The sequence below is a fragment of the Trachurus japonicus genome, chromosome 8 (genome assembly GCF_045865225.1).
Source record: "Trachurus japonicus isolate A0001 chromosome 8, Traja_1.0".
Taxonomy (NCBI): Eukaryota; Metazoa; Chordata; class Actinopteri; order Carangiformes; family Carangidae; genus Trachurus; species Trachurus japonicus.
The window spans coordinates 12,091,814-12,114,493 of record NC_140914.1 but is presented as its reverse complement, the minus strand read 5'-3'; the positions used below and the strand labels follow the sequence as shown (position 1 = coordinate 12,114,493).

Genomic DNA, 22,680 nt, shown 5'->3' with positions numbered 1-22,680 from the left:
TGTGTGTCTGTGTGTGTGAGTGTGTGTGCGTGTAGCTGGAGGATAATATGGTCACAGCGGAGGAACACACATCTCACATCACACTCCACAGGTGGGTCAACAAGGGGCATCTCAAACAGGCAGGCAGGAGCTTATCTTAATTCTGAGAGAGAGAAAATCCAAGATCCCATCCACACTGACTCTCTGTAATCGATGCTGACAGGTAATTCAGAGGAGTGCATGGGATAGCTTACAGCTCGCAGGAGTGGCAGGGCATTTGTGTGGCCTTGGTTGCTACACTGCATGCAATCAAAGTGCTTGGCAGTTCTAATACATGTCCAGATGAACACATATTTTAAAGCTAAGGAACAATTCAGCAGAACGGTAATGCAACGGTAGAAGTAAAACTTGAAATTCACGATAAGATATTTGTCCTTCTCTGACTGGCTTGACTTCCTTCGTATGTAAATATTGCTGTGTTCATATGACAGGAGAGCTGAGTGGAATAAAAATGTTTTATTTACCGACTTTCAATGGCATCATGTTTTTCTTCTCCTTAACTGCCCGTCTTTTTGCTAAATCACTACACGTGTTAGCCAGACATGCTGTGTGTCATTGATTTCAGAATAAGTCTGGCAGCCCATGAGTTTGTATGTTGTGAGTGATACTGCTCGTGTTTTTGGAAACTTAATTGACTATGTAAGTTATTATTTTCCCCTTCTCTCTTTGATTGGACCCATAGGAGCATTAACAGGATGTAAAATGTCAAGTTCAGTGGATTCCACGAGTTATCTATGTTTCAGGAAACTGGCACCATTAACCGGAGTATATTCAATTAGCTGTTTGCATGGATCACTGGGTTACTTTAATACTGAAGAAAACTTTGTTCTACGTGATTTCTAAGCTGATGAACTGACATTTGAGGTGATTCACAGTGAATGTAAAGGTAGTAGTTATGGCTCTGAGAAGAAGTCAAGAAGTGTTGCTGTAGGTTGATAGTTCACATGGATTGCAATGTGCAAATTGCATTGTTCTTTGATTTGATTATTTTATATAAAATATGTGCATTTGTTGGTTTGCATTGATATGCACCGCTATCAGAAATCAGTACTTGTGCATTATAGATTTCAGCAGTTCAGTACAACACTGCATTGCCTCAGAACACAAAGTACCACCCGTATTCCCTGACACCTCTGTATCTGTTTCCTCTCCAAGTCTCTCTCGCTCTGTGCTCTTCAACAGTCTGAGTCAATAAAAACAATATTAAAAGGTGAGTGGTCCTCCCACTTTCCCATTTAAAACTAATGCTGGTGTTTTGGGGTAGAGTCAGACACTGCGTGACATAGAGGCCAAACCCAGAGGACAATATATAAAAAAGGAAGAGGAGGTGGGTGGGTGTGTATAGGCTAGCAGGGGGAGTGTGGTGGCTCATGGCTGTGTATCCAGAGCACATTAAAAAGAGAAGAGTGGCCCGGTCTAGCTGGTTCCTCAAAGCTGCCATTGGCATCCCTCCAGTTTTGTGAGAGGAGTTGTTATGTAATTCCACAAGAGTCTGTTTTCTCATACTTCACTGTTGCTAAAAACCAATACAGCCAGTTCACACTTAGAAAAATCCATGCGCTGAATGAAAAAACAAAAACAAAATGAAAACAGTATGTGGGGGGGATACAATGATATTTTGTGAATGTGAACTGGAGTAAGATGTAAATCCAGATAAATCTTCTGCAGACAGCAGCAGTCTTGTGTATGCACTGAATAATATTACAAAGTGTATTGTTTTGAGCTACACGTGCAGAGAAAGCTGAGCTGAGATCTTGCACCATGCATAAAATATACTTTGCATGCTATTTCCCTATGAGCATAAATAAATTCATTCATAAAGACTCATGGAAAATGAACATTGCATCACATTATAATGTGTTGTTCATAAATAAGGAAAAAAAAAAAACATTCACATGCAGGAGAAATGCGGAACCTCTTGTTTGATTTTGCACTGTATGTAGTTGTGCTTTTAATTTCAGGGATTTATCTCCCGGGAGGTTTAAGGCAGCAGCAACAATACAAATCAATGTGTTGCGTCTTAAACAACAACATGGTTTGTGTTTCCTTCAAAACCAGCAGAGTGTTTTGCACAGCTTTTCCCAGCTCTGGCTGTGTATCCCTGTATAAGTGGATGATCTCATTCATATGTAGCCGGCGAAAAGTTTAAAGCTCCAGCTCAACTGAGAGTAATTACTGGATACAGCATGATAACAGGAAGGCCTGTGGTACTTTGAGCTAGGGGAGAAAAAAAAATCTGCATGAAAACTGCTGTAATATAAATTGTATTATTTAAGTGTGATTATTATTTCATGATATTTTGTGCCTTCATTTGTCAGTTCACAGTAGAAAGTGACAAATAACATGTGGTGGGGGAGAACAGGGCATGACATGTGACGAAGGCCCCTCAGACTGAGGACAACGTGGCTACATGATGGCACAACACCGGGTCACCGGGAAGCCCCATGTGGTCGGGGCCTTGCATGGTTTGTGATGCATATAAATGCAAATGAATCATGGCAGGGCAGCTCAGGCTACAGCCCAGAAAAGCCAGTGGGGCTTTTACACAGACTAATACTTGGAAGAAGGATGGTCTGTTATTTTGTTAGGGAAAGATCCGAAAGTCAAATTTGAGTATTTGGTGGGAGAAAACATAAAATTAAACATAATACAGATGATAGCAGAGAAAAAAAAAAATTCAGACGATACCAGCTGCAATTTTTAAGCAGATTAATGATTTGATAGTTAAACAGATTATGCGAAATTGAGGGTTGTAATGAGCTCAAGATAGTATAACAAAAATGCTTAATCTTATTATAGTTCCTTTCACAGGGATTACGGGTGCCTTTAATTACTTCATAATAAATTGATGAAAAACATGTAAACACTGAAATGATCAAAACGCTGCCTTAACCTCTGTAACGCTACATTATCATAAGAGCATGAAAAACATGGGAAGCTGCATCTTTAAGCTTTTCTTTACAGAGCAAACAGACCCTTTAATCCCAGTAAGTCCGTTTGCAGGAGTCGGTTTCTATATTTAGTAGAACGAAAGAGAGGTTAACCGACCTCTTCAGCCCTCTTTTACAACTTGTCGGCAGGGAAAACACTTGGACTTGGTGGGAGAGGATTTTCTTGAGGTCTATAGATGTATAGGCTGTAATGTTAGTTCCTGCACTTTGGAGTGTTGTGAATGTTTCTGGGTAAAAAAAAAAGAAAGAAAACTTTTGATGAGAGCTGGGACAAGAGGTCAAAGTCACTTTGTATCACAGAGTTCATTTTGACAGAAAGCTTAACTTTTAATCAATCAACTAGAATGGCATCCAAAGTTCAAATGTCTCTCTCCCTCTCTCATTCACGGGCCTTTTAAACTCCGGAGCCCCCGCCTCAGTTGAATCCCTGGCTGCGGTCTGAGCTGCAGGGACGACAGCCAAGATTGCCCGCACAAACCCAGCTCCAGTGAATCAGCCTGGCCTTTTCCCCACTGATGTATTCAGCCACACACACACACACACACAAAAAAAACTTTTAAAAGCTTTGATGTACACGCCGGCCACCAGTGAACGACATTCTTTAGTCTATATTTCATTTTTAACGACTAAAACATCCTGTGCTCTTTGTATGATGGAAGCTGCGCAGTGTCATCACTTTGAACACTGTTCACATTAAAGATTTATAAACATCTCGACACATTTTTTTTTCTCTTTTCACATAGAGTGGTAATGAATGTAGAAGGATAAATATGCTTTGAATTATATGTGTTTTGTAACTTGACCCCATAAATGAGTCCACTTTGCACAGAAGTCTTATTATAGCGCTGTGACTTAGACAGAGTTGCATTCAAGAGTTTGACATATTATTGAAGTTAGTTGCATGCGTAATAATCCAAATACAGTCTTTTAGCCTTCTTTTGACTTATTTTGGTATGTTCTTATGTTCAGGCTGTGATGTCTTGGTCATACCTTGACAGTTTTAAGTGTCGCTCCTGTGACAAATCACAGCAGACGTCACAGAAACAGCACGTAGCTCTCCTGAAGAAGACTGGAGCAGCAGCAGTTGGAACTGTGACCAAGAAATCATAGCCTGAACATAAGAACAAACCAAAATAAGTAATGCTGCGTGGTACCGTACGGTTTGTAATTATTAAAAGTACATTGCCGTTCTCAGTCTCTCCAGTCTTTACATTTATATATATTTATCATCAGAGCAGATCAGAAAATCCTTTAACAGCAGGAATAATGAAAAGTGAAGGACCTAATAGTTTTAATTAAAACTACAGTGACACAGGCACATAACACCACACATAAGCATTTAACTGTGCAAATCAGATTAGACAGAAAAGGATACAGTTAGTCAAGCCTGAACCTCTAATAACAGGATGCGGAGCCCCGCATTCACAGTGTGGACTCCTCATGGTCATATCCACTCCCTCTGATGTGGATTTATACGCCAGTGAAAATGGATTATACTTTTTAATCACGCTCGTATCTTCAAAGACTATCAAAGAAAACTAAATTGAAATTTCAACCTTTTTTATGCGCGATTAACGTAATTATAATAAAGCTTTTTTCCCTCTTTTTTCCCCCCTTTTTCTGGCATTACATGTAGTAATGGGGAGGTGGAGGGGGGGTTGTCTACGCACATTTCCAGGACCATGTTTATTCTTTTCAATTCAATTAAAGATAATATAAGATAATTTACTAAATATGCAATTAGTGTTGTAAAGTTGAAATCATCCTTGATTAATGCAAAGACCCTTTTAACTCCTGCATGATTTGTTTAGTTGTTCGACTCAAATTATCATGAATACTCATATTATAATTCAATTGTTCAGTTTGATGTGCAAGATTAAAAAAAAAAAAGCTCTTCATAATTTGTAGAAAAAAACCCACTCGTAACAAGTTTATCATCATGTTTAGACAAGCGTCACTGTGACAACAGATGTAGCTCTTTGAAAACGTCCCCGGAGGAAGGACTGGAGGCACAACATGGAGGAATTGACAGAGGGACTGAGCTGGAGGCGGCTAGAGCTGAAGTCTGAGCGGGCACACCCACAGGGCTAATAGGCACTCTGGTCCTCATGAGAGGCCCTGTCCTCAAATAAAACATACAATATATACTGTAGTAATTTTCACTGCTCAGGCTTATTCCTGCAGTTCATCCAGCAGCACCCCATGAAGCACTCTGCGCCTGTTGAAGAGCCCGAGTGGTGTTCGTCTATTTTAATGGTTCGGGGAGTTACAGTATATGCGCGGCACTTACAGTCAGACTGTAGAACATCATGCTGTAAAACTATTAGCTGAAGCCCAGCTGGCTACGGATCCGAGCAGACATCTTTTACTGATATTGCTTTAAACACACACACATTCCCCGGAGGTGAGCAAATCTACAGCGCTGTGCTATATTATGTACTGTATGTCTGCTTTTAGGAATTTTTCCTCTCTCTGACACCATCTACTTATAGTCTGTTCCCATAGCGAGATGTCCTCTGGAGGCAGAACACATGTCCTGGTATTCATCACTCCCAGGTCATAAGGTTCTTCTCTCTCTGCATCAAATCGGTGACAAGAGGTTCCAGCTCTGAGCCGAGAAGAAGAGAGAAAACAGCAGGCTCCTCTTTGATTGTTTATGAGCACTACTACAGTACATATTTCCTGCCTGTGCCATGCATGCATGGACTGCATTTTATCCAGTATATTTCACTGATATAAATCTTCTTCATATAGAGCAAGGGAGCCAAGATCTGGATATGTTGTATAATGAGGTGAGCACCCTGCGCCACCTTTCATTTGCAGGTTGTTTCCATGCCCTGACACCACAAACTCTCTGAGTAGTACTTTTAAACCACTAGGGAGCCACTCAGTTTTTTCATCTTTCTGTACTGAACTGTAATTAACAACATGTAAATGAAGCCTTAAGTCCCCAAAAGCCTGCAATTTAAGAAACTAAAGTGGTCATTTACAAGATTCCTTTTTCCTGTGTTACTGCAGACTACAGGTTTAGTCGACTACCTGCTTATGGTTCACCATGGACCTTGAATTGGTTTTCCAAACACGTACTCACATACAAAACAGTGACAATCTCTCTCAGTCTCTTGATTCAACTGTAATATTCTAGTCAATCACTCAACGAGCAAATATACAGAGGTGAGAACCTGTAATGATCACTTATCTTCCACTATGGCAAAGAATAGGTTGAGCTACATGGGCTTAAGTGGACTGTGATTTAAACTTTGACTCCGACATGCATTAGCGCAACTGGGAACACACTTCACACACCACCAAAGCATATATACGCCAGTAGAATCCTCAACATGTCCAGACCTCAGCAGCATGTGGTACTACTGTATGTAGCTCCTATCGAGCACCTGTTGTGACTTCCTGAATTTTCTTTCATTGTGTTATTGTGCTTTTCGTACGTAAATAGTCTGCTTACACTGTCAGGAAATAACCTAGTTTTCTTCCATGAAGTTGTAATCTTAACTGCAGCAGTGCAGGTTCGTATGCAACCTGTGGCTCTCTGCAACATATCATTGTCTCTCACTTTTACTATCAGAATCAAGGCAGAAAAAAAAGATTGTGCTGGGACGTGTTATTCAGTGCTTTTAACTTCAAAAGTCACAATTGGGTATTGAACAAGCCAGGTTCATCATATTTTAGTGCCCCATGGAAACACTTTTGTTGTGTTTTTTTTTGCAAGTCATGTGTTGTCAAATTGATGTTTCTTAATTTGCAGTGTTTGTTTATTTATTTGCGAGTCTTTTGCAGCTTTTGAAGCTGGTGGTGATCTCTCAGGGCCACTAACAGTATAACAAGATATCTTTGTGATTTTTAAGAAGCAAAACACATCACAGTGAAGTTTTCCATCTCCTCTCTGAAGCTTCTCACTGGAGCTGTAGTCAGTTTCTGAATCCAGGTTTGGTCCATGGATTGTATATGATGAAGCTTTCTCTATTCAACCTGATTTGTTATTAAAAAGACATGGAAATCTCACTATAAACAATATGAGACAGATACAAACACGGTTGTTTTTTCCCCCTTTGCCAGCAGTTTTGGAAGCTGGTTGTAAATGTGAAGATTATTGGCACCTGTATTCTGCCTAAAGTGGGTGGGCAGAATCTAAATCCAGACAGGTTATGGAGAGCATCCAACTTTAGTTTTTTTTTTCTTTTTTAAAGCCACTTACTGACCAACTACTGGCCTTTTTCAACAACCCATCTTCAGCAATGGATGCTGTACAGTTTGAATTGCATGCTAACATTTGCATTCCACATTCTCAGTGTTTATCCAGCACATTTAAGTGATGACAGCCACATGCCGTCTCTTTACATTTGGACATCCAATCTATCCATTGCACCTTTTCTATGCTCTTTTTTTTTGCCCCCGTCTCTTGGTTTATTTAAGCAGCTGTGCTATTTTGCATTCATCTCTCCACCAACACCTGAACTGTGTTTGTGCAGTCTGTCTCCTGAAAACATGCCTTAACAGCAGACCTAACTCATCTCGTGGAAGGGTAGAAATCAATTTGCTGAAATTGCTAACACAGAGTACACCTCTATTATTATTTAGCTGCTGCAAATTACCAATCAAAAACTGGCGGATGGTAATAATTTGCTTCCACCGGTTTCTTCCTCAGCTTTTGATCAGTGTTACCGCCGTCAATATTACTGCTATTAGACAGACAGGGATGTTATGTTGAATTGCAGAGGACACTGAGGTTACTTCTAACACTGACATGGCTGCAAGTTGCCTCAAGTAGTGATTTTGAATCTTGTTTTTGCTGATTTTCATAGGTTAACATGCTCATGCTGGTGTTTTTAGGTGAGGTCAGGCAGCTGGACATCCCTGCTGGCTTAGAGGAGCTCAGGTTTGGCAACACTCACAGTGATAATAGCCAGGTCAGACATTCAGTGTTTCCTTTGTCTTACAATCTGCATACAATTATTGAGTCAAACTGTGCAGAGAAACCGCTCTGCTCTGCTCCGCATTGGAACGTGGACATTTTTTATAATTGAATTACTGACATGTAAACAGTCATGTACATATTTGCAGAGATCTGTGTCTTGGCTGTCCTTAACCCCAGACACATCAACCAAAGAGCTTGTCTAGGAGCCAGAAAAACATGGCACATGTTTGAATATGCAATGACCCAATGTGCGGTAAAGTCTATTGAATATTCAGTGTTCTAGCACACACAGTAAAAAGGTTTTACAGGCTCAGGCGGGATGACTAGCCAATTCCTTCTTCGGAGACATGCGCCTTGAACACCAGCTGAAATAAACCCACTTCTTAGCAGCAACCTGGGATAAAAATCATAGAATATTTTATTTTATCAAGGTACCATACGGAGTGGCACCTTGATCGTTGAAGAGGTGCACACAAAGACTGAGGGGAGAATATGTGTGTGAAATTGGCTTTATATGCCCATGGGAGAGGACGGAGTCTGTCCTCAAACACAAAACACTTATTGTGGCAAAAGGCTTTCATTTTTGGCACAAATGCGTTTCCAGGGTTTTCAGGTTTGTACAGACAGGAATCCACTGAAAGCTTGTCTCCAGCCCCTGTTCATTTTATATTACATGTATTCATCAAATCAAAGAGGCACAAACTGTACATTTTTCCCCCTTGTATGCATCGCTTTGCGCAGAATTCCAAGTGGTTTTTACTGAAGAAGACGGAAAGCATAATTGGTGCACAGGCTTTACACATAATCTCCATATTTATTTGAGGAATAACACCTCACAGGCCTGACAATCTGGCACCCCAGATCCCTTCTCTCTCTCTCTCTCTGCTCCGGTCTCACAGTGGGTGATCACCAGGCTGAGCTGATTCGGCCTGAAAGGCAGCGCTGTTTAATGAGCAATGGAGGGCGTGAGTGAAGAGACAACAGGTGGAGCGTCAGATTGATGCGCTGCAGCTGGGGACGGGCCACTTTTCTCGCCAGCTGTCGGCCTTTATAATAATCATTTAAAAAGCACGTTCGCAAAACTATTTCCTTCCACAATGATGTTCGGCTGCAGTTTCATCAGCTGCTGGGAGAAACAAGCTATATTCACAAGATGTTATTCATCTAGCTGTTGTTAAGAGACATCGGCTCTGAACATGGCAGATATCCAGGTAAATATTGATATGTTTCTGATTTGCTGCTGTAAGCAGCAGCAAGGAAGCTGCCAAGAAAGGTCTTGCATCCGATCTGAATCATGATCTGTAGTATTTGGTAACAGCACTCTCAAAACTTGGCACAGCACAACACTGACTTCATTGCTCTGGGCAGACCAAACATAGCAATTTTTTCCAGTTGATGTGGCTCAGTTCAGTTATTGCTTTGAAAGTCCAGTGTGCCGCCTCGCGTTGTTGCTCTGCAATCAATCTTCTCTGTAAAGGACACATTTCTTTTTAAAAACATAACTGCATTGTTTAATCAGTAACAAAAGTGGAAACACAGGTAACACAGTGGGGTTCTTTACAAACACTGTGAGCCTTAATTAATTTATCATGTTGGTTGTTTCAAGGTCTCTTATGCAAGTCATTTTGTGAAGCACTTAGGCCAAGGCCTCCAGAAGACTTCAGCAGATCACACTCTTTGAATAATTTGCATCATATTAAAGCTGTCTGACAGTGTCAGCGAGCAGTAAGTCAAGTATGCAGCGACGCTCTCCAGTATGAGTGTTATGGTACACTGTGGCCTGCTAAATGGTGTGAATACTGGCACACTTTTAGTATAAGTAGATGCTAGTGTGTTTTGCTCCAAGTTTGGAAGCAGTTTCTATGGTAACAATGTCCTTTCCTCACTTTCTCACTGACAATCTGTAGATTTAACCAGTATTACTGATTGAAAATGAACAAACTCTGCTACCAGTCTGTGCGGAGCTGTAGCACGGACTCACCGAGGAACATGTTGCGCTCTTTAATCATGACAAGACACATGTGCTTAGGTAAGAGAAGCTGCTGGGTGGGCAAAAACTTAAAAGCCGTACACCGTTTTGACAGAAGTGCTTAAAGGCTTTTAAGTAGAGCATTAGAGGTTTTCTGGCAGCTTGCACACTAGGGAAGTCAATAGCGATCAAAAGACGATCTACTTAATTATTTCCCCCACAAAACTCACCTTTGATCCCCACTATATAACAAACAAGGTCGTCTGCAGGTTGCAAAGGCGGGACATATGGCTGATAAAATTATTGATGAGTCAAGTCACCCTATTATTTACACCCTGCCCTTCTCAGCCTGTCTTTGAACAAGCACCCTCTTATCCGGAGCGGCTTGACTTTGTGAATCCTCTCTTTGTGAAATTGTAAGATTCTGAGTTGAAGTACTGAGGATTGGTGTGCTGCTGCTGCTGCTGCTTTGCTCAAAACTTCATTCACTGGAGTTTTGATAATCCCATAATAACAGAATTGTTCACAAGCTAAAGTGGGGAGTTTAAGTTTTGTTTCCCTGCCGTCTTTCTGAAGGCAGAGACGCAGAACTTCAATAGTAAAACAGATGCTGGGATTGTTGTGAGATAAAAGCCGTCTGTTAGAACAGCCGCACACTGAGTCAAGAGGCTGTTACTGCAGGAAGTGGAAATAATCACTCGCAATCAATTATGTCAAATTATTCTTCATTCAAAATAAGAATTAAATGTACATGCCACATACAGTAGTTTCTCTGACGCTTTTGTTTTGGAAAAAGAGAGATGTGTACGTATCAATACTGAACTGTGAAAATACCATTACGAGTACAAGGCCTGTATACAGTAGAAAATAATAACTTATTAAATGTGAAGATCAAAATGTAAAAAATATTTAATCCATCATTGTTCCATCATTTTAATGGCATTATATAGTATATATTATTACCGATTCATTAATGCGTTAGTAGAATTTTTACTCTCGCAGCTGTAGGAGTCTAATCAAACTTTTATTTATTTATTCATTTTACTTTGAAAATGATAATATGGAACATTAATGGTAAATTTGTCAGGAGAAATTAGAAGTTACAGTATTTTGAGATGGCATTAAACTGAAGTACTCAAGCAAAGCAGAGGAACTCAAAGTGTACCAGCAGACAAGCTAGCATAAAACAATGTAAAGAAAACAAAAATGCTATTTTTTAAAAAAGTTTTCAGGAGATATACATTTTCTATAGGTAACTTCAGCTATATAAATAAATATATATACGTATATATACTGTATATATTTCAAACCAGGTCTGGAGAAAGCTTCTTCTCAGATTGCTTTCAAAGAGAAGTGGTAAGAATAACCATCCACAGAATGTTAACAGCGTTAGTAAGTCATAAATCCAGTCAGAGAGGTCCATAGATTTCTATGATCAGGAGAACGCTCTCTGATGTTGACCAAGGTAACCTTGTTATTTGGGTCAGCTGGATGTTTGTGGGGGGGCTGCACATCAGGCACTCAGGAGCATTGCAGTACGTCCTCTGTATGGCGTCTATAGAGCCGGCTCACTGGGAAGCAATCGGCCCGGTCAAATCATCCATCAGATGTTTATACGACGACAATGTGGTCGTCTGCCATGTGAGGGAAGATTAAGGGATGACCTTCACACAGCATCAAAGTGCAGATGAGTCCTGGGCTGATCATCTGATTGCTCCTTGTCTTCATGGCTTTCACTTCAGATGATTGTACTCTTAAAGAAATGTTTGTTCAGCCGGCGAGGGGCAATTGAGTGCACGGCCAAACGGCTCCTCAATCAATGCTCCAAGTAAGAAGAGACATTACCCGGCAAAACTGTCAGTTGACTCTGAGTGGCAGAGTTTGTTTTGAACAGTGAAAGGACAATTCTGATGTCTGTTATTGCTGTTGTTTAAAAAAAGTCATTTTATCCAGTCTTTTTCTTTTAGCAATTCAAAGCTACGATTTTGTAAAAGTGAGTAATATTTTGCAGACCATTAGCAGCGGGCGGAAATTTCGAATCAAACAAACCAAAAAAGTTTGGTTTAAATGGACGATGACTGACAAATGGCCTCTCTATAACATCAACACACACACACAAAACATATCTATTGGTTAAATGAGTCATTTTGGAGACACAGACAATGAAATTGGACAGACAGTGTGACTGTTTACAATTGTGCTGTCATGTTGTGGGAATTAAAGGAAGCATTCAACAGCATATATTATATATTCATATGATATTCTTACATAGAGAGATGAGTAAACGAACCAGATTACAGTAAAGTCTCCAGTAAGAGATTTGTTCTCCTTGTGTTAGGAATATAATATAATATATATAAATACATATAAAAGAGGAATGCCACTGAAGAGTATTTGCAGGTCTTTGACATTTTTGCCATGCAGAGGCGGAGGAAAAGCTGAAAGCAGAGTGCAGGATAGAAATACCGAGGGTCAAACAGAGCCACTGTGTTGCACGCTGCCAATACCGAGGAAGAGATGAAAACATATTTAGTGCTCCGTGTTTTTGCAGAATCATCGAACATGTTAATTTCCTCTGTGTAACATGACTGTGCTGCTGTAGCTGCAGACGAGCACTCACACTGGAGGCATTTAACATTCATAGGGAGGAGGAGGAGCCCCTGGTATTGATTATCACCACTTTTGGCACCTAGCATCGCCCTCAAAGTACTTTCTGCCTGTCTGATGAAAGGTATTTGCCTTCAGTGTGGCACGAGTGGGAGTGGCTTCATTCAGACAGCATCTGTCATCTTTAAAAGCTGCTGGTTTTAAATTTCATAATTGGAAGGAAACGGCAAACTGCCTAATCACGCTGCATTACCAACCAGGGATCTAATCAGCTGCATCTTCTAACGCTGTTTGTAACTGCACTGAAATCTAATATAATTATCCAAACAAGTGATGTAAGCTCACAGCAAAACACGACATATCAGCGCTGCTGTATAAAACGGCCGCAATTTGATCGATTGACAGCTCACGATTTAAAATATACTCTTCCTATTTGGGGGACTTTGAGTGGCTTGGACTTTGCAGACTTGCTTCTTGGGGTTTTATATTTCCCCAAGGAACCAATTAATGTGATTGGTGTCCTGTCTTCTCGCTGAGAGAGAGGAGGGGGGGAGTGTGTTTGTGTGTGCTTTGCAAGCACATGTGTCTTTGTGTGTCGTGTAACAGACAGGGCATGAGGACTTCCTGAAAGTAGTTTGCAGTCATTAAAATAATTGCTGGTGAATTGAGTAACTACACATTCTAATCATTTTAAGATGCCACTAACTTCTAATCTAAATCATACTATAAAAACATTACTTCATTTAAGATGATCAGCTACATCTGTGAATGAAACACGTCTTCATGGCACATTGTCATCACCGGATGGTACATTCACACTGAGCCTGTTAGGTTTAATTCATGAAAAAAAAAAGCAGTTCGTTATCCTTTAGTTTGGTTTGATTGAGCAGGTGAGATCAGCTTAATTCACACTCAAATGTGCATCGGAAAAAAACGTGCATCAAGACTGCTTTAAAAAAAGAAATAATAATAATAAATCAAAAGCCTGGGCCTCCGTCCCTTCAGTTGCAGCCTGTTTATGTTGAGAGCTCAGATGACAGGATAGTGTATTATCATTAATCATGTCTCTGGTGAAGCTGCAGCGCAGGATGCATTGTCTCCTCATTCTCGTCTATGATCACTGAACAGAGTCTATGGGACTAATTCTGAAACAATTCATCCATCATCTGTTTCTTTGTCAGACCACAAAAGGTGACACCTTTGAGCTCAGTCACCAGATCGCACTTTGTTTTCATTTGTAGCAAAGAAAATGAACAATGGACGTAATTACACCCACATCTGCAACCCACATTAATGGCAGTGAAATGTGGCCTGTGCTTTGCTTTTCCTCCGTGATTTACACCCTCAGCATGTGACTGTAGAGAATGATGATGTTTGATGGAGCTCATTTCATTTAAAGTAAAAAAAAAAAAGAATAACTAAGGAAGGCAAGCGATTCACATCAAATTAGCTTCTGTAATGTAACTGTGAATTTAGTCTGAACACCTTTTTTAAATGTGCAAAAACCATGCACATTCAGAAATAAAATGAAAGTTTTTGCAGTAATATGTGAAGACCAGGGTTCAGGAAACAAATTATATTCATAATTTTTTATAATTCTAGTTAAAATGCTTGATTGAAACATTTATCTTTTTTTGCTGGCTGGCAGTTGAACTTTTCTCAATGATGCAAATATATTTATGCTGTCTGGCTTTCTAAAACTGCTTCAGAATGGCCTTTTGGAAAATAATACAACTAATAAAAAGAGTTCAGTGTCATAAAATAAGATAGAGTTATTTTTATGCCTTGTACTTCGTGTGTGTGCTTGTGTGCAGTGTATTGGTGTGTGCTGTTGAGTGCACAATGCACAGAGGAAATATGTTACATACCACACAGAGCTGCTGCATACTTGGAAGCAGTAATGTGTGTTTGTGTGTGTGTGTGTGTGTGTGTGTGTGTGTGTGTGTGTGTGTGTGTGTGTGTGTGTGTGTGTGTGTGTGTGTGTGTGTGTGTGTGTGTGTGTGTGTGTGTGTGTGTGTGTGTGTGTGTGTGTGTATTCACAAACTGAGCTTTGAGTTTTAGTGTTGATCCACTGCACCCAAGTCTGTAATTAGAGGGTGACCAACACCAGAACGCTATAGGCTGTCAGTGTCATCACTGTGTTCCTCGTCATAGCCGTAACCTGATGTTACAAAAGCATGAATTTCCTGAAGGTAGTCACAGTCGCCTGACACACACATACACACACACACACACACACACACACACACACACTGCTTCTGAAGTGAGCTTTGACAGAACTGTTATGTATCACCAGCTTTAATGGGCTCTTATGTGCAGGATATTCATCAAGCAGAGCAGGTGCCTGCAGATACATTGCCATGGTGTTTCTTTCTCTCTCTCTCTCTTTTTTTTTTTTTTGCATCCCAGCATCTAATTACTTTGCCGAGAAGATGGCAAGGAAGAGACAGAGCAATGTTCAATACGCCTTACTCTGCCATTTCGTGACGCTTGTTTACTAAAGGTTTTCGTCTATCATAAGGCAGCCAGCAGGTGGCTGGGGAAACTACACAGAAAACAGTTCTGGCACTCTCGGGTGGATTAATTTTTGTGCACTTCTAAATTAATTATGACTGATTCACACCCTCAAGTGAATCCCTACATCTCCGGGTTGATCCCCACAATCTGTCAGTGGTGCCGTAGCTCATTCCAGCTTGTCTCCAGCTGATCCTTACTTCTTAGGGCAGATTGGGTTTTCAAGGAATATGTAAAAATCACTGTGAGTGGCAGTCATCTCATTTTGTACTCAACTGTAATCGCCACATTGAGAGAGGAAAAAAAAAAAGTACACAGGAAGAATGGTTCCACCTATGCTTTTTTTTTTTTTTTTCCTTGAAACGCGCCTGGAATCGAAAGGGCCATCACTGCCACTTTCAATAACCTCCCCTGAGTAAACTCAAATACATTTTTTACAGAGATGAGACCAAGCCACAGCTCTGAGAACGCCATGTGCAGATAATGACTCATGAGCTGCTGATTCAAGGTGAAGTGCACTAATGTTTTTTTTTTGCATACATTCTGCAAGATATCATCTGAACAAAGGGTGCATCTTTGTTTGCAGCGGCTGAATAAAATGTACCCAAGGGCAGTTGCATTTTTGCAGTACTTTTTGTATTTGCACTCTTATCTGCTTGTTACAGCCTTTATTAGATATTGGCAATCCGCAACCAATTGCCTTTCTTTGCTGAATGTTAATTTACTGTCAATAACCTTTCCTTTTCATGCCTCTTGTCCCGAGGCCCAACTCTGACGGTGTCATTGATGGTCCTGTCCTTCATCCTTCTTCACAATGTGCTCTGCACAAGTTTGGACCTGGCAAAACTGAACTAGAAATGTTGATCCATCCGTCCATAATACAGTAGGATAAACATGGCTTACAACTGTGGGTAGCAGGCTCATCATAAAAGAAAATAATAATAATTTTTTTAAAAACCATGAAGGTTAACTTATTGTGATAGATGAATCAAAGCTCTCTCCTTTAAAAAATCTGATGATATAACGCATCTGTTCCTCTTAATGTTATGTCATTTAACATCTCCATTGAGGCTTGTTTGGTGACAGTTATGCAATAATCTTTGGGGTTTCAATTTGTAGCCGATCAATTTCCAAGTGCCAGAATGACCACTAAATCAATGCCCATAGACCTCCATGGTAAAAAAACATGTTAAAACATGTTCGTTTGAGAGTATGGCCACTTGGAGTGACAGGTGGGTGAATGTATCTTGCCATGAACCAGACTGCACAGGTGTCTCTTTGCCCATTTTTAAAATTAGCCACGAGTTAGGTTGAACAAGACGCTGCCAAGCCGACAGCAGCATAACAGCCCACTCTGAGCTTCACAGCCTCTCTCCTGTAACCTGTGGGTGACGTTCAGTGACTTCCTGTGATGTTCAGTCCAACAGCAAACACTTGTTGAGCTGCTCGTTTTTCAGTCGCACCACATTAAGAGCAACTGTATCAAACTCCTGTTGTTTTAATGAAGAACTCAGTCAAAAATCATTTCAGCTCAGCTTGGCCTCCAGTGAGTGCTTCACAATAAAAAAACAGCTCATGATTTGCCAGTTGAACACGCTTGATGTGAACAAGTGCCAGTATCTTAATTCAACTCAGTGAACAGAGAGACTGTTAGTCACGAGATAACAGTAAAATCAGTAATGCAGGATTACAACAGTGCATCATTTCCTGTGTAGCCCTGATAATGACAGTTTTAATCCAACACATGAACACAGAACTCCTCCATGGACGATGAAAACTAATATATATTGACAGGTATTAATGACCGACTGTAAATAAGTTTAATTGCTATTGCACTAACTGTGGAAGATATTATATTTTTTCCTCTTCCCCTCTTTTGTTTTCCCCATGTGACTAATTTAATGACCTCTCAGTTTTTCACTACTGAGGAAAAACAACCCGTTCTTCTTCCTTTTTTCTTTTTTTCCCGTCTTTCTGAGTGTCACATGGGACACTTCAGGCTGAGGTGGTGCAACAGCTCTTGTAAAATGCCACACACTACTCGCAGCAAACCATATTGCCGTTTGAATTTTTACGGCTGTGGAGAGCTGTGCAGCTGAAATGCGCCATGCTGTTGTGCCATATGTTTCGCAGCTCTGTCTGCAAACCCTGACTGGTCCCTTTGATTACACTTTACACATTGTTAACCATACAACCAGATCATCATCGCGGCTTGATCGTGCGGCCGGCCAAGCCTCGCTAACTTTTCAACACGGGTGACGTTTTGTGTGAGGAGATAAACTGATTTATATTGCATGTGTAATGTTTTTTTTTATTGACAGTAAACTACATCTTTATCAGCATAAGCACACCCACATCTACCCATAAGTGCTCTCCACTGCCTGTCTGTCCTGTGTTGCTGATGCGGGGTAGATTAAAGGATGATTTCATAGCCCTAGTTTGTAGTATAAGGCAACAGGAAACACGGGGACAGAAACAGAGGAGGCATATCAGATTAAAGTCTCCCAATAGACTCAGACTGCGGATGTCACTGTTTCAATTTAAGGATTTCCAGTGCGTAAAACAGTTTATATCGTGTTATGTACAGTCCTCCCCCTGCACCCTGTACACAAATATGTGCACACTCACTGTATAATGCGAGTTGCAAGCATCCCCAAGTCAGACAATAGTTTTATATCAGAGAAAGTTGGTAACAAAGAGTTCTGGGTGCTTCAATTTAAATCATCCATAGTATAGAGCTGTGGAAAACCATAATGTGCGCTGCCATTTCCATTTAGAAAGGTTGGTCACATTTCCAAAACCGCTGTCCCCCCCCCTCACCCTCCCTCCCCCGGGATATCTGTCTCTCTCAAACAGCAATTTATCGTACGGGGCGGCCTCGTCTTTTCCACTCCTCACCGTCATGAGAAGCTGTAATTCTCTCTCAGTATCCTCAGCACGATCTCTCTCTCTCTCTTTCTCTCTTTCTCTCTCTCTCGCACACACACTCCTCCACAAAGAACCAAGCTAAGGCAACTTGCATACAAAAAAGCTGACTCAATCATCCAGCTGCATAATCAAGATAAGGGAGACGGGGACAGGAAAGAGGGAGATGTGAAGGCTAATGCAAGAGACGGCTTTAGCAACAGCAGCAAAACGAAGATGTTTTCAAACACTCATAACCATAGACATTAAAAGTTAGGAGATAGTGATTCACACTGATGGTAAAAGGCTGAGCTGGGGCTGATCTGCTGTTTGAAATGACTGGAATGAGGGCAAGCAAGTGACAATTAACAGAAAACTTGCAGTTCGGTGACATAAGACAGATTGTTTGAGCTTTACATATTAAATGCTTTCCAGCTCTAAATGTCACAGAGGCAGTAACACATTATTTAGCCGGAGCAGAGATGATACAGCACTCCTACACCTACGTCCATAGTGCAGCTGAGTGGAAAGCCACGGAATTGTTCCTATAGGCTTGTCATTTCTTTGGCTGTGACCGCAGGTGTAGGTTATATTAAAGCTGGCATTCTTTCAGCATTTTTCCACCCCTATGCTTTGGACCCCCCCCCCCTTTCTCTTTTCTCTTCTCTCTCACTCTCACTCTCTCTTTCCCCTCCACCCACTCACCAACCTCTGCCACCACCTCCTCCTCCTCCTCTTCTTCTTCCTCTCACAGAAAATCCAGGGAGTCTTCATTCATTTGTGTGAAACACTTCGGAGCTGGCTACTAAACATCTTTGGAAAATTAGCACATGTGCTGATGTATATAAAAAAAATCAATCCCTATGAATCAATCCTTGTGCAATTCAAGTAAATCAACGTGTCTAGCATGCAGTGTGTAGTGTAGTATGTATTTCCCAGACAGATGGCTCAGACGCAGCAAAATCCTCAGCTAATCTGAGTGAGACTGCACAGAGCCAGTGTACTGTAAGTAAGCACAAGCCTGTGTAATGACAACACAATAGATTCTGACCATACAACGCACTAAACATGTAATATTTGTGCTGTAAACTGTCTAAATTGTGACTTATTGCAAGGTTTGATATGATATATATATTGTCTTGTGAGCTTGATGTGCGGTGTGGTGAAACTGGCTGTCATTAAGTTGATTGTGTAGGCTGGGTAGGCCTGGTGCTGTAGTAGAGAAAGCTTTTTTTAAAATGAATTATCAAAATCAAAAATATGAAATAAGTAATAGCTGCGCTGCTTATCAGCAATCAGATCCCATTTACGTGTGATAAATGTCCGTTTTGGTGAGTGTGGACAGAGAGGTGTGGAAGTTGAGCCGTTCTGCCGTTCAGTGGAGCGGCCGGGGAGCTGTCCGCGGTGCTGAAGGCACATCTCAGGCGGGCGGTGTTATACAGGAGGTTTACAGTTGCAAAGTGCCCACAGTACTTTCACTGGAGCTGTATCAGGTGGAGTGCGTGCACGACAGCGGCTAACGCAAATCTACTGTGCCATAAAATGCACCCGTGTTAAAGGTAAATGAATACTCTCAGTGGTGAAACTTGAACTTAAAGACTGTTTGCAACACACACACGCACACTCTCTCACACACACTATAATCTCACACATGAATCGCAGTCGAGGCGATAAAAGTGAATCCATGTCCCGCTCACAGGACGCAAAGGTCTCAGAGAAACAGAAGATTAATGCACCGACTTCTGCAACTTCAGCTGAGCCTTTCTGTTCACTTAATAGTTACATGAGATTTCTTTTTTGAGACAAGGACAACAGATCGAGCAGTATAATCGAAAATATCCACACAACAAAAAACGTAAATCTAGAGACGAATGCAAAAGAGATAAAGAGAAGATACTCTATCTTATGTTGTGCGTAAAACTCTGCGACATTAAAGTGTAAAATCCAGCAACACTGTGCCAGCTTACCTGCTTGACGATCGCGGAGCAAGAGCCTTCTTCCCGATACAAAGCTGGCAGCTTAGGCTACTGTATGTCACCACCAACACAAGACATGTTCAAAGAGACGGGAGATTTGTCTGTCAGATTGTCAAAAGAATAAAAAACAAAAGTGATAATAGTAACGGTAAAAAATTAAGAGAGAGAGAGAGCGAGAGAGAGAGAAAAAAAACAAGAATCCCAGTTCTGTGTTTTCGGCTTGCAGGCGCACAGAGCGGCTGCTGACTGCGTCGAGGGAGAGTCTCAAAGATCCATTTAGCGGTGAGTGATTTAATTCAGGGCTGAGCTCCTCTCAGCGCTCGCCTTTATGTATGCTGAACAGACCCGGAGCCCTGCTTGGCTGTTTCTATTACACCGAGAGCTGACACCGGCCGTTTAACCACAGTCACAGGAGGCGGGTAGGTTAGGCAGCCAGGCAGACAGGTAGGTAGGTAGATAGCACTGTATCTACTGTATCAGTTAGAGGGAGAGAAACTGCGTGGAATAAGTGCAGGAGGAGCGCGTGTTGATCCTCCCGTCTCGCCGAGGCAAAGTTTAAATCTCGTAATAAGATTGTTTGTCACCGCGAGGCTATAAATGGTGGCGGGTTCAACACGGATGCCGGGAGGGTTTATGGCAACTCCTGCGGCTGAAGTAAAAAAAGAAAAAAAGAAAACGCGTGGTCGTCACTCGTCAGTGTTTTGTAGAAGAAGAAGAAAGGGGAAAAAGCAAAAAACGTAACATTGTCACGTTAATGAAGACAGCCGGAGTGAGAAGTGTCAGCGACGTCACATGGGGCTGTGGGGCTCGAGCAGCCGCTGTAAGAACAAACTTTTCCCCCCCCTCCTCTGGATATGGGCTGCACCACCGCGCTGGAAATGCTTTTGAATTGCTCAATTTCACAGTGGGGTTGGGGGTGTGTTTAATTCGGTTTTGCATGAAAGGAGATAATTTTTTTTCCTCCTCCTACAAAGGTCCATTTGGTCCGACCAGCAGGGGGCCCCTTAATATTCAAGAGAATCGATTAATATGTCCATTTAATCCTTTTTAGTTTGACTGTGTGATGTTTATATTCTAAAAAAAACTAAAAAATAATAATGTGTCTACAGAGAGTTTAAGAAAATATAGAATCTTTATAGTGTGGTCATAATAATGCAAATATCAGGTTTATGTCATGACAGCAGGCACACTAATATAAATGGAGGCTGTTAATGAGTCCCAGTTGACAGGTAAAAAAGAGACCACATTGTGTTTGTGCTTGTCTGTAAATTTCAGGGTTAAATGGAGGAGGCTTGGGGAAAGGGAGGAGCCAGGGCAGCTATTGAAGTAGACCATACTTCACTGGGGAGGTCAGGCCTTGGTCTCCGTGATAGTAAATCAATATATATCAATGATAAATTATTAAATGGGAAAACCTCCAGATTACACCCCTCCTGTATGCACCTGTGCTCTGGCAGTGTGACAGAGGACGGCTCTTAAAAGGAAAAGGAGGTGATATCAGTAATTGCAAATCCAATATTTCGCAAAATTATTTAATAGTAAACATACAGATGTGATCATAACATGATCTTACCTGCAACTGAGTTATGGCGAAGTAGGTGGAATCCCTGTTTGAATCGGATCAGCACTGAAGATGTATAGAAAATGTAGCTGGACTAAACCTGATCTGTGCCTCAAGGGTTAAACCCAGAATGTCTCTCCCTGTGTAAATGCAGTCCCAGATTTAATTTATGGAGAGTGCAGCCTGATGTCCTCTGTAATGACGTAGTCTGGGGGATGACCCGAGCAAGTCGGGAAGCAGCAGCCAGGCTGCAGATGCTCTACTCTGAGAGGGAGCAAGTGGTTGTGTGAGGACTTGGCACAGATGCTGCAATGTCTTGTCTCATTGCAGTAGTCACATTGGAGCTGCGAAACGTGGACAAAGACGGCTCGGTGCTGCAGCTACAGCACTGAGGACGGCAGATACACTCCCTAATATCTCGACGACCCCGGGGTGAGCCTGAAATGTAACCCCATAGAGACTTTAAAGGTTTCTGTGCTCACCATTGCACACCACCCTGAATTCAAAAATACAGGTATGAAGATATCAGGATCCACAGCTGGTACAATAAAGAACAGGTCACAGCAAAAGGTCTCCTTCTTTTCACCAGCTAAAGCTACAAGAATCCTGACAAACGCAATGTTCCTGCTCTTATTCTGAACCAAAGGTTTCTTTCTTTCTTTCTTTTTTTTTTTTTTTAAAGCTCTTTGTTTTGTTTATTTTTTATTCAGATGCGACATGAGGACTCGGCACTGTTCAGAGTGCAGCAGATGGGATGGGCTTTCATAATGAACCTTCCCAGCTGAATTTACCTGGAGGGCACAATTGCTTTAATGTTGTCCAGGTATGAGCTTTGATTCCCAATGGAAAGAACTGCCTTTGTTCATAATATAGTAATGATTTATAATGTTCAGTGGAAGGTAAGTATGTATGCCATACAGGGGAATATATATGTAAGGCCGTGGCATCTTGTAACCCTGGTGCTGGAAAAAATGTAGGATCTAGTTATCGCTGTGATTCGAAGGGATATGATAGATGAAAAACACGCCTTGCATACAATCCATGGTGGCACTATGTGTGTTTACGATGTAATATTTAATCGTCTTGTTGTTGTGTCACTCTGCATTCAAGAAGCTTTACCTCATTCCCAGTTAAATTGATGCTTTGAGGCGTTTTAACTGGAAGCTGAGCATTATATTCAACCTGATTGTCCCTTCCCAACAAGCAAGTGCAGCTGAATTAGTTAC

General features: G+C 41.2%; 1 protein-coding gene across 1 annotated transcript in view; it reads right to left on the bottom strand.

The window, feature by feature from the left end:
• The window catches only part of elfn1a (extracellular leucine-rich repeat and fibronectin type III domain containing 1a), a 71,798-nt gene extending 51,110 nt beyond the window's left edge, over positions 1-20,688 (bottom strand). The window contains exon 1 of the mRNA XM_085783852.1: positions 19,885-20,688. The gene's annotated coding sequence lies outside the window, so the exon portion shown is untranslated. The remainder of the gene's footprint in view (positions 1-19,884) is intronic.
• Positions 20,689-22,680: the final 1,992 nt, after the last annotated feature.